The sequence below is a fragment of the Vanacampus margaritifer genome, chromosome 14, assembly GCF_051991255.1.
Source record: "Vanacampus margaritifer isolate UIUO_Vmar chromosome 14, RoL_Vmar_1.0, whole genome shotgun sequence".
NCBI classification, from domain to species: domain Eukaryota; kingdom Metazoa; phylum Chordata; class Actinopteri; order Syngnathiformes; family Syngnathidae; genus Vanacampus; species Vanacampus margaritifer.
This window is the reverse complement of record NC_135445.1, coordinates 339,711-353,314: the sequence shown is the minus strand read 5'-3', so window position 1 is coordinate 353,314 and position 13,604 is coordinate 339,711. Positions and strand designations below refer to the sequence as shown.

Sequence of the window (13,604 nt, the reverse complement as noted above, 5' to 3'; positions counted from 1 at the left end):
CACACGTGCGCGCAAACACAATCACGCACACACTCAGCAGAATTCTCACACGTACTAAACACACATAAGTGAGTTTGATATTGTGATATTGTTCTGTTAGCATTATGCTAATGTTATGTTAGCATTGTGCAAAGGTTCTTAGCATTGTGCTAATGTTGTTAGCATTTGGGTACAGCTTTAGCCAAATGCTAACAGCCGTAACACAATTTTATTATGCTAATGCTATGTTAGCAATACACCAATGTTGTGCTAGCATTGTGCTATATTGTGATAATATTCTACTAGCACTGTGATATTGTTCTGTTAGCATTAAGCTAATGCTATGTTTGATGTGTGTGTGTGGGGGGGTCACATGCGCCTGCCATGTTTGGCAATGACATCATCACTTTGCTGAGTGACTTTAGCATCAAGCTCATGACAATCAAGTGGCTACATGCTACATGGATGTCGACATGGATCACGGGTGTGCGTGATGTCATGCGATGAAGAAGCAATCAGCTGTCTTGATGTGTGAGGTTCAACGCCGCGGCGTCTTTGCGCTAATGGCCGCCGAGCCGGGCCGAGGCCGCTTCTCGCCACTTCCCGTCACGCCAATGAACACCGACACCGTGTCGGACAGGTCGGCCCCATCGGGCTGGCGTCCGCCGGGAGCCCCGCTCCACTAGCACGATCGCACATGACGGCCGCACGCGTCTCACACACATGCGCACACACACACACACACACACACACGCACACGCACACACCTCTAACCTACACGCTCACTTGAAGGTCACACACGCACACACACGCTCAAAGTTTGTTTTGCAGACCAAAGTGGCGACGTGAGCGCGTTAGCGGCTCGGCAGCTAATGAGGCACTCTGGCAGCCATCAGGAGAAGCAGGAGTCCCGCCTCCATCACTTTGGGGGCTAACGACCCCCCCGGCGGCTCCATGACATCATAAACACGAGACCTCCTGGCCGAGCCTTGTTGCTAAACGTCCTTTAACGGCCGCTAATCACCGCGCGCGTCCTCCGCCGATGGCCGCCGTCCTTCCGGACATTAGCCGCCGATTGCATGGGGGGGAGCGGGGGGGCGTCCGTCTCACTCACGAGTCCCCTGGGGGCTTCAAGGGATTCTTGGACAAGCCCCCCCACCCCATTTCAGGCTTGAGGGGGAGGGGCCCCCCGTCACTCACACTCACTTTTGTCAAGGGCACCGCAGCAACCACAAGTGTGTGCGTGAGTACTTAAAGTTCATGAAAACGAATCAAACGGCGAAAAGACGTTTTCGTGTTTTTGTTTTCTACTCAACAATCACTCCATAGATTCAAAAGTACTCAAAGTCACCGTAAAGCTAATAAAACAAAATTAAAAACAAAGTCCTCACCCTCATTTAAAACCCCAATTTGAAACCCTAATAGTCATTTGAAACGCTAACCCTAGTTCAAAACCTTACTTTTAAACGCGAGCTATTGTTTAAAGAAGGGCTTTAAGATAGTTAAGGTTTCAAATTTCCCCCCAAAATAAAACAAAAACTTGCTCGTCAAAGTCAAAGTCAAAATGAACCATAATGTTAAATGTCAAAGCATGACGTGTTTGTGCGTCAATGACGGACGGCCATTTTGTTGACGATTGACAGGAAACGGGAAAATTGACACATTTAGCATTGGCGGAATGTGGTTTTCGTCCGTCCATGTAATCGTCAATCCATCAATAAATTTGGCAATCCGTCAATGACGAACGTCCAGAGGTGAAAAATCCTGGTCCCGAAAGTAAAAACCCTGCCACAGTTTGGCTCTAGCCCCGAGTGCTAGCTAGCTAGCTAGCGCCCTAGCAGATAGACGAGCACCATGGGTGCTAGCTAGGGAGCTAACTAACTAGCACCCGAGGCTAAAGCCAAACTGTGGCAGGATGTTAACTTTCTGGACCTGGAGTGGTCACCCCTGCGGATGTCCCATTTTATTGCCGCTTGGGCTTGAAATCTTTCCGGCTTGTCAAAAAGCGTGTCCCGACTGTTGCCGGACGCTCAAAATTCATTGACGTGTACGTGTGTGCGCGCATGTCTGGACAGTCAGATTGGAACCCGACGAGCCGCTCGACCCACTAAGTTACAGCCGTCTCACTAACACACACATACACAAACTGCGCACACATGCAGAAATACACACAAACACACACACGGTTGGCTAATTGTGTCGGTTAGCCGCGCACAAAATGTCTTCCCTCGTCTTTGATGCTAATAACAACAAGCGTATGTTGCGAATGTTATGCAAGCGTTTGATGATTTCACGCCTCATGGCCACTGGCGGGGGCGAGTGAGCCAAGCGGGGGTCGCGACCTCCCACATCCAATGTTGAACGCTGAGAAAGTTGCCGCATGTCACATGACGCTCAGCACATGAAGCGCGTTAGCCGCACATTGCCCGCGCGACTTTTCCCACGTACGTGTGTGTGTGTGTGTGTGTGCGTGCGTTCGTGTGTGTGCGTGTGCGTGCGTTCGTGTGTGTATGTGGTTTACACAGCTTGGCGGCACACATGGTGTCGGAGCCCAAGGCAGCGTTGAAGGCCAATTGTAATATTTGGACAAGTTTCTAAAGTTTTGGCAAGTCGCAGACAGGAAGTGACACGGCGTGTTGACATCAAAGAGTCCGGGGTGGGAAAGCGGGGCATGCCTTTACACACGTGTCATTTCCCGACACGCCACCCGCGTCACGCTCGGCGTGTCGGCGGCGGGTCGCGAGGACATTTGGGACGGTTCCCAGGCTGGCCACACACACGCACTTCAGTCAAACGTTACACTTTTGAGGAACGATTGGTCGCCTTACACTCGTGATTGGTCGCCTTACACTAGTTGCCACGCCACCGTTTGTTCTTTCTGCTCCATCACGTGATATTGTTGAAATGTGAGTAATATAAAATAATATAATGCAGTATGCTAGCGCTGTGCTAACATTGTGATAAATTGGTGCTAGCATTTTGCTAATGTTTTGTTTTGCTCATATTAGTGCTAATATTGTGCCTGTGTGGTGTTAATATAATGCTGGCATTTGTTTAGCATTGTGCTAATGTTGATTTAGCATTGTGCGAACATTTTTAGCATTGTGTTAATGTTGTTAGCATTTGGGTAAAGCTATAGCCAAATGCTAACAACCTTAACACAATTTTATTATGCTAATGCTATGTTAGCAATACACCATGTTGTGCTAGCATTGTGCTAATGTCCTTTTAGTATTGTAATAATATTCTACCAGCAGTGTGATATTGTTCTGTTAGCATTATGCTAATGTGATGTTAGCATTGTATTAACGTTATGCAAGCATTGTGCTACTATAGTTAGCATAGTCCTAAAGTTGCATTAGTATGGTACCAATGTTGTGTTAATGCTAATGCAGTGTTAGCATTTTGCTTATTTTGCGCCAGAACACTGAGTGATTTGTACATAGCGTTATGGCAATGTTGCATTAGCCAATGCTAGCACTGAGCTGTGTTAGCATTATGCTAATGTTACAATAACATTGTACTTCCGTTAGTTTGCACCTGTGGCGTGCACCAGGTCACAATTGTCCATGAAGGCCTCATTAGCATGTCATTAGCGTAGCACTACATTCCTGCGTCGGCAGCATCAGCGTGTTGAAGATTAACGGCAGGAAGCTCATCCCGCCAAAATAAAAGCTAACAATGATGTTTATGGTGCAGCTGTGAAAAAGCCGCTGAGTCGCTCTTGGATTTACGACGCGCTAACGAGCTTCATTAAGTCGTTCGCTGTACTGACACCGGCAGCGGAGGATTGTGGGAGGCGGGCGGTCCTGAGGCGGCAACCGTGAAACAGGAAGTGCGACGCTCCGTATGAATCCAAATGAAGAAAAGTTCATTTCCTGTTTGAAGACCAGCGATGACTTTCCTGATTGGGAAGAAAAAGGCGAGAAATCCCGCACGTTTTTCCTTGAACCCTTGCGAGCGAGCGGGACCGCCGCGCATCGCTCGATGCCGCGCCGCGCCGCACCCCGGAGCTTTCCCGCCGGAATTGACGGCGTCCTGATTTATGGGCCTTATTGCGCCGCATAATTAATTTTATGCATATGACTTCCTTTACAATTACTGTGGCGACCCGCGCCGCGTACATCAACGTTTCCTTAATTGCACATTCATCACATAAAATACGCGCCCTACACCCCGCGAAAAAAAAAAAAAAAAAAAAAAAGTACACACACATACTCATACTATATAGATATATACACACATTAGGGCTGTCAAGATTAAGACAATAACTGGAGATTAATTTAAATAATTAAACTGTGTATGTATATATTATACACGGCATATGATATGATGTCAGTAGCAAACTGCAAGACTAATTAAGATCAACTCCATTTTTATCATCAAAATTCATGTAATATACAGTATATTTGTTTTTAAAAATTTTTTATTTATTTTTCTCATGAAGTAATAAAATATAAATATTTTTGTAAAACTTAAAGATTTTTTTTAATCAAATAAATCAGTTCTTTAATATGAATTGCCGTAATTATGTATAAAATTTGAATAAATGAATATTGTTGCAATAAATTATTTTTTAACTGTTTTTATTTTTTTGCAATTTCATTAATTTAATGAAATAAGCAATTTATTATTCAATTTAAAATCAAAACAAAACACCACATTAGTTTTATAGAAATAAATAGCTTTTGTACATTTTTACGTATGTTTATCCATTTTGTGAATCAAGTAATTGATGTCATAATTTTAACGAATTACCAGTTTGAGTGAATTCAATTTCAATTGTATTATTCAAATCGGCGATCATTACAAACTTTTAGGAGATCCCAAGCGAGAAGGTGGAAGCTTCTGGAACTTCTCGATGCCGCTGACCATGAGGATGATGATGATGATGAGGATGAGGATGATGAGGATGAGGATGAGGATGATGATGATGAGGATGATGATGATGATGAGGATGAGGATGATGAGGATGAGGATGATGATGGTGAGGATGATGATGATGATGAGGATGAGGATGATGAGGATGAGGATGATGATGATGAGGATGATGAGGATGATGAGGATGAGGATGATGATGATGATGATGATGACGATGATGACGACTATTATGCGATGTTTCAACTGCAGCCATTCTGGGGTCAGAAGTGAGAGGTCACAGTGATGAGGAACATCAAGCTGATGAATAATTGAACTTTCACTCAAGATGGAATAGAAATGCGAGCGCGCACACGCGCACACGCACACACATGAAAGCCTCCTTGTTGATGATGAAGATTATTGTCACATGAATGTTTGATAAGATGTTGCATGAAATGCGCACACGCATGTGAACGCTCCCTCCCGCCTGAGTGGCTTCAAATGTCAAAGGTCAGCTGCCAAACGTCTCCGTAAACTGGGCAGGGTTAGGGTTCTAATATGGAGGACCAAAAGCGTGCGTACGAGACTCGTTTGAGGACCCAAGTCTGGACGAGGCTCGGGTGACTCGTCAATTAAGACGCAATCAAGAACACGTGCTCCTTAATTAGCACGCGCCGCTTAACAGGCGTGTTAATTAAGAGGCGCTGCCCCGACGGCGCACGCGTCACCTTTGCCGGCGGCAGATGCCCTGTTTGCATATTAATTGGCCTGTTGCCGTGGCGACCCCACAATTAATTAAGTGTGGCGCGGTGAGCGAGTGCTGCCCCCTATGGGCAGCTGTGAAGCGTCTGTTAATGACGCGTGCGCGCACGAGGTCCATTCATCACTCGGGTGGGCTGACAGTGACGGATGGTCATTAATGGGGGGGCAGGAGGGGTTCCGCCCCCTCCACTACGGCCACGCTGACAGGCAAGCCACTCGCGGGTGCCGCTAGCGAGTGCAGCCATTAATAATGCTGGGGGGGGGTCACGCGGCGTGGACGTGTCGGGCCTGTCGGGCCCGCGCCGGCGTGTCGTCGTCGGCGTGTGGTCGCAGTCACGCCGTGTGATCAAGTGAGTGTCGGCGAACGAGCAGCACTCGCTAATGAAAAGATGGCGCCCAAATTGGAGGCGTGCGCTCGGCGATGCGTGCCGCCGGCTGACGACCCATCTGTGGCTCATTGTGACCTGGGGAGAGGGGGGGAATTGTGTGTGCGGGGAGGAGGGGGGTCTCCCAGACAACGCATCACGTACCCCCCCCCCCACCCCGGGCTCATCTGATTGCTCTGTTAACGAAACAATGACACCTGCTGCCTTTTTCACACTTGGTACGTTCAGGATGTCACGCATGGATCACGGACGTGCCTTTTTCTCCTGATTTAAAACCTCAATTTCAACCCTGCAACTCTAGGTTAAAACTCTACTTGAAAACCCTGACAGTCATTTCAAACCATATTTTTAAACCTTACCTTTAAAACACTCATTTGAAACCCTAACTCTATTTTCAAACCCTACTTTAAACAATAGCAAGCATTTCAAAGGAAGTTTTTCAACTAAGATTAGTGTTTTAAATGAGGGTTGAGGCAAAACAAGACGACAAACAAACGTCGGTCGCCTTTGAGACGACCTTGCAAATCAGGACGTCAGCGTCAAAAGGCTGAAAACCTTTCGAGCGCTTTCAAATCCAATTGTCGCGCTAACGCTAATGCGTGGCTAATCCGCGCTCTGCATGTCGTTAGCGGGAGGCGGAGCTTCTCATAATCACATTGCGCCAAGCTAATTGACTTAAAAGTGCCGTTGCTAACGCCCGCTAATGCTAGTTTGTCCGTCCGTGGCAAGCGACCTTCAGCCTGTGTCCTACAAAGTCCCACGCTAGGCTAACGCCATGCTAACGACGGCAGCCTTTTAACATTCCAAACGGCACGTTTAAATTGGACCACATTTCCATGACAACCACAACACGATTTTTGTTTGTTTACTTAATGAGCGTACGCTAACAAAAAAAAGTGTTTTATGTTTGGCTTTTCCTAGAAAAAGACCAAATGTTGAAGTTGCTGAGGAAAACAAGAAGAAGAAGAAGAATTGCTCATCAGCCAATGAGAGGAGGCGGCGATCATGTGACTTGATTGACGAGCACAACTGTAGCGCAATTAGCAGCTATTAGCCTCAATTAGCCTGGATTAGTGGCGTTGTCACGGCAACGGCCCTCCGCCACTTTGTCTCATTTGTAAACATTGCCACATCAGCAAGACCCCCCCGAGCACGTCGTCGGGACCACCGAGACCACCAGGGACCATCGGGACCATCTGTCTTAACTCCTGCACTGGCTTCCTTTAACTAAGCCGCCGCCCATTTCCTTTAACTCGCCTGCCGCCATCTGCGCTTGCTCTTTTGTGCAGGCAGCTGCGAACCCCCAACACACGCACGCAACCTGTTAGCAGCACTCATTTATTCATTGCCTTTTTCACTCACACACATGCTGTGACCTCTGACCCCCGACATCCTTTTTACTCGCGACACTGCCCCCCCCCCCCCCCGCCAAAGCCCAACTGCCAGCATGTATCATCTTGTAACCATAGCAACGTGATGAGTGGCGGTCACATGACTTCCCGAGGTCCACTTCCGCTCACTGAAAGCAACGGCGCTAATGCTAACACGCGCACACACAACGATGCACACAAACACGCGTCAAAGTTTGGAAGACTTTTTCAGGGTTGACGTCGCTGCAGACGTTCCAGAGGGGATTCAACACTTTTCAACGATTTTGCGCCGGCCGAGAGTGCGTTGGAGTCGCGACGCAGCCTTCGATCAACACGACAGGAAGTCTTCTCAGACGCTTTTGGAACCCGGACGGGGATTCCCAAAAGAGTGTCCGAAAGCATGAGCGACTCGCCATATGTTGATTGATGAAAAGTACGTCAATTGGGCTGGCGTCAGGCTTGGGGCCCCCGAGCCCGCGGTGGCCCTCGGACGGCCCCCGAGCCCGCGGTGGCCCTCGGACGGCCCCCGAGCCCGCGGTGGCCCTCGGACGGCCCCCGAGCCCGCCGGGGCCCTCGGAGGACCCCCGAGCCCGCGGTGGTCCTCGGACGGCCCCCGAGCCCGCGGTGGCCCTCGGACGGCCCCCGAGCCCGCGGTGGCCCTCGGACGGCCCCCGAGCCCGCGGTGGCCCTCGGACGGCCCCCGAGCCCGCCGGGGCCCTCGGAGGACCCCCGAGCCCGCGGTGGTCCTCGGACGGCCCCCGAGCCCGCGGTGGCCCTCGGACGGCCCCCGAGCCCGCGGTGGCCCTCGGACGGCCCCCGAGCCCGCGGTGGCCCTCGGACGGCCCCCAAGCCCGCGGGGGCCCTCGGAGGGCCAACGCCTTTGACACAAAGCGCACATTCTTCACGTTAGCGCTGCAATGTGACAATTGACACGCTCAAATTCTCTTTCAGATGTTGGATCAGAAAAAAAAAGGCAACCACGTTAGTAAAGCCTTTTTTTTTTTTGCAATGTATAATCGTAAAGCTTTTATTTAAAAGAGCAAGTATGCTGCGATGTTTTTTTAAAAAATGTCAATGTGTAAGTAAAATATGTTTTTCCCTTGAAAAAAATGGACCATTTCTAGTAACTGTCATATTGTTAAAATGATCATGTATAGGAAAGCATTTTTTAATACATGAGCATGTATATTGTATAGTAAGGCATTTATTATATCAAATATAAGCATGTATACAGCAAGGCTTTAATAAGAAAAAAAGAGCATCTAATGCTGTTTTTTTGTACATGACTACGATAAAGTCATGCATTTGTTGTAAACAACAATGTAAGTTAAAACAACCATTTATAGTCATGCTTTTATTTTTATTTTTTTTAAAGGAGCATGTACATAAGGCGTTTTTTTAAACAGCAATGTATAAATAAGATGTTTTTTTTTCAACAAAAACAACATTCATAGAAAGATGTTTATTTAAAAAATAACCATTTATAGTAAGTCATTTCTTCAGAAAGATGACCGTGTATGGTAAGAATTGTCTTTTGTTTTCTTTTCAAATGACCATTATAGTAACTGACATTTTTTTTTAAAGCCACACATAGTAAGGCATTCATTAAAAAAAAAAGACCTTGCATAGTAATGCTTTTATTTATTTATTTTTTAAAAACTTTCCATGTATACTGTATAGGACGACTTTCATTATTAAAAAATGACCACGTATTTATTAAGGCTGATTTCTTTTTCTGTAAGTGACAACATAAGACGCAGATTTTTGTTTTTTTCAACTGCAAATTGACAACAGCTCTCGAGGAGAACATTTGAAACGTTGCGAAAACGACTCGATGGGCCTCGTGATAAAGGAGGAGCGCGAGGAAAACGGCGCCCAAAGCCGAGCTCATCTAATTGCAGGTGATCAACTCTTCAAAACGCATCATCTTGTCGCATCATCTGCGCTTTTTCATTTGGCTTTTTTTTGCCGTCGCACGGAAGAGTGGGCGGAGTCACGTCACGCTACAAAAAGTGGCGTGGTTTGGGCCCATTCCGTGCTAATTGGGACCTTTGAGGGCCATTTCGTTGCCGGCGGCGACGGCGAGGGCGAGGGCGGCCGATGCAAATGTTGCTTCCAAATCCAGCTGAATTTCCATGAAAGCTTCCGGAAGCTTCTAAATCCGCAATTTAGCAAATCAAAGTCATCTGAGACGTTGATCCCGCAATACGGATGCCTGTCAGGAGCTTCGGCGCGCATTAGCATTACAATCACACACGAACTCTCACACAGACACACACACCCGCGAATAAGAAAAAACGCTTAATGATGCTAACGAGCTAATGCTAACGAGTCTTTGATGTGGTCAACATCAAGTAAAAACATCAACCGCATCTTCATCTTGAAGCGCGTGCGCGGACGTACGTGCGCACGCATATTAAGCAGTTTTCAGGTCACGCACACTGAACGCTGCTAGCGTGTGTGCGTACGTACGTGCGTGTGCGCGAAGGGGTCGCCAAGGTTGTCCCATTTCCCAGGGTGCATCAGTTGTGCCAATCAAAGCACGACGTCATACCGGCCGCCAAGATGGCGCCGATAGTGGCCACGGCAACTCGGTGATGTCATCACGGTCATCAGTCGGCACACAGGAAGTTGCCAAGCGGCAGCAGGAAGTTGCCGCGTGGAACCAGGAAGCGGTCAGGAAGCGAGGCGGCGGCGGTCATCAGGTCGCGAGTTCATGAGGTCAGGTTGTGGCGTTGTGGGCGGGGCTTATCGATCCCAGTGAGTGCCTCTTGCCAAAGGTCAAAGGTGAGAGTTCCTCCAAAGCTTTTAAAGCAGCGATGGCCTGATCAATACGACCAGACTGCAAGCACCTGTGATGTCATCATGTGCCATGTGACCCCAGCACGCCTGCACCTTCGTGATGTTCAGAAAGGAAGCCAGATGCTTGTAGCTAAGGCTAACGCTAATGCTAGCAACTAGCCTGCTCATTTCTATGGCTGCAGTCCGTTTTCGTCATCCCAGCGGATTTAGGTCATTTTTTTCCCACAGTTTTAGCATTTGAGCCTGATGTTAGCAGCGATGCTAACGTTTGATGCGAGGGCGTCATTTTACTTCCAAATGGTGTTAGCCGCTAACAGTTAGCGTGTGTTGTCAATGAAAGGGTTAATGGACTTTACTCGTACAAATAATATTTTAGCTTGTTGTTAGCATGAGGCTAGCATCTCTTGATGATGAAAAGATATATTTATACTGTATTCCTTTGTTAGCATTGCACCATAACACTAGCATCTCAGTATGGTGTTAGCGTGTGCCACACACACACACACACACACAAATGCTTGCACACAAACAACACAAATAAAAACACATTAGCCTATAGCACACAAACCTACGCTCAAGTACACACACACAAATAAAACAGCGCACACACACAGTAAAACACTCAGCACACAAAAAAATATGTACACAACAAACACACGCTTGAAAAATGCTGCTTGACTTTTGCTGCCATGGCAACAAGTCACAACAAACTACTGCTATCTGTTAGCATCTTGAGGTCTTAGCATGATGTTAGCATCTGGCTTGGCGCTGAAGTGCAGGGGGCGGGGCCACCGAATGTTTGACTGTCATTTCCTGGGTGTTTGCTCCCGCCCCCCCACGGGACCCGACCACTTTCTCTTCTCCCGTTGGCCGCTGCCGCCGTTTGCGTCTTGTTTTACAAAAAGTGCTTGATGGTTGGATTTGCATAGAAATGAATGAGGGCGCGGCGCCTTGACGTGACTTTTAAAAGATGATTGAGGGCGTTATTAGGGTCCGCTAACAGGTTATTGTAGTGCGGCGGCTAACGCTAATAGCGGCCGCGCACAAAAGACTGCGCTGACCTTTCATTACTTAGCCCCGCCCCCCGCCGTCACCCCCGCCGTCCATCCGTCACCCACAGGCCGCGACCGCGAACGTCGCCGACGCCATCCATCACTGTTTCGCGGCACGAGAGGGAGGGAGGGAGGGAGGGGGCGGGGCCGAGCCATCATGTGACAAGGGACACACAAAAGCAACAATGAAGGCAGATAAGAGTCGGGAGACGCCCCCCCACCACACACACACACGCGCACACACACACACACACACACACACACACACACACACACACACACACACACACACACACGCACACACACACACACACACACACACACACACACACACACACACACACACACACACACACACACACGCCAATAATGGCCAACAGGTGCCACGCTAGCCAACCGCTAACAGGTGGTAACCAATAAAATATCATTTGATGCATCCTCGAAATCAAGCTTTCTAGAACACAAAAAAATCTTTTGACACATTTTTCGTAAGAATAATTTTCTACTTTAAATATATTATTTATAAACGTTTTTGAACTTTCATTTGCTTTAACGTTTTTATGAATGCATTCTTGGTTTAAAATAGTGCTTTTGCCCACAAAAGTACATGTAAAAAAAATATATATTGTTGTTGTAGCCTTAATTTCCTCCCCAACAACGAACGAAGGCCTTCGCGAGCTTTTCAGCCACTTGGACTTTCTCGAACTCGCAAACGTCAAAGATGCGTTTGTGGCTTTGTTGAGAAAAAGGAGCTGCGGCCATTTTGTTAGCACTTCCTTCAAAATGTTTTCAAGTAAGCAAGGAAAGGTGCTGATTTTCTTTCTCCTTTTCAGGAAGAAGACTAGAAAAATGCTGCAGCTGTCAAATATGAATTCCAAGGCCTGCTTTCATCGCCGTCCTTTTTCTTCAACTCTCGGATTTGTGTTTGTTTTGGAGCTTGAAGAGTTTCTCAACTTGCCTTTTCTGTGCAGGTTTTCGTCTTCTTTTGGGGTCTCCGGCCTGCAGTTGCTCGCACCCAACGTTTTGTCCTCCTTCGAATTCACTTCATTTCCGTTCTCGTTATCGATTTGAGGTTGCTAATCGATGTGCCCGTTTAGCGACAGTTTTGGTTCTGACGTGCAAGCGAATGCGTCGTATTCTTCCATTCCAGTACGAAAATGAAATTCCAGCAGCGCCGCCTTTCTACGCATGCGCGGGCATCCCGTCCCAAAGCTTGCAAAGCGTCCGTTTCAAGGCCGCAAGATTGCGATCGCTTGTTTGACGCGGCAGACAAAATGAAACGCGTCCAATCCGATCCGCAACCACAAACGTCGTGAGCAACAATTGGCCGGCAACAAAACATGCGGAAAGACAACATTTTCAATTCCGCTCTCGAGTTGAGACGAAACCTTGTCAACGTTTCTGCTTTCTTTTGCAACAACGAATGAAGGCCGCGCAACAAAACGTTCCTAGAGAACACGAGGCCAACGCGCACACATCAAACGCGTGTTGGATTTGTATTATTTCAGGTGACTTCAGACTCCGCCCACTGTCTTTCCCTGCCGTCTCTTTGCTTGCCTTCAGACGTGATTGCGTGTGCGCGCGTGCGTGCCTACCCAATATCGTCCATCCAAAATATTTAAATAAACCGTGGCCAATAAATCAAACAAAGCAGCCTGTTGCCAAAGTTTCCTGCACTTAACTAATCAGCGCACCTGCTTCAATCAACTGTGCTCGTTCACACCTGGCCACTAGGTGGCAGAATTCCCATTCCAAAAAAGTTTAATTCAACCAAATATTGGCTCCAACATCGCGTTTCTTATTGAATGCAAATAAATAAAAAAAATATTCATCATGGAAATGGTTCTATCAACGTATTGCTTTGATTTTATTGATTTATTTTATAAATGCGGTTTGATCAAGTTGGTGTTTGAGCACCATATTTAATTTGACGCACGCGCACACGCAGCAAAAACTAAAAGATAAGTGCTGATGACGTCATCGGAATTCAAGGCGTTGGCGGACACCTTTGTCCAAATTTTCAAAAATCAATTATTTGCTCTTTTTTTTTGCCCGTGATCTGATGACGTCAGCTTGGACGTCAATAACTGTTAAAACTGTCCTTATTATTATCATTATCATCAACATCAGTATTATTTTATTGTTGTTACTTTTTGACAAATTGTTGTTGTTTTTTTCCAGAATATAAAAATGTAAATACTACTACTACTAGTAGTAGTAATAATACATTTCAGCAACGTTTTTGCTAACGTGACACGGCCCATATTTCATTTGGGATAATACCCACATTCTGTCATTTACAAAAAATATTTGTCTTTTTTTTTAACCAACGAACGCATGTGATTTAATAACGATAATCATCTTCATCTAATTTCGTATAGTAATAATAATAA

At 46.9% G+C, this 13,604-nt stretch overlaps 1 long non-coding RNA gene across 1 annotated transcript; it reads right to left on the bottom strand.

Moving 5' to 3' along the window:
• Positions 1-4,548: 4,548 nt before the first annotated feature.
• Positions 4,549-12,702, bottom strand: LOC144063613 (uncharacterized). Its single transcript, XR_013296608.1, has 2 exons — positions 12,170-12,702; positions 4,549-5,114 (listed from the first exon to the last, which is right to left on the bottom strand). It is a non-coding gene; the product is annotated as an uncharacterized LOC144063613 (long non-coding RNA).
• Positions 12,703-13,604: the final 902 nt, after the last annotated feature.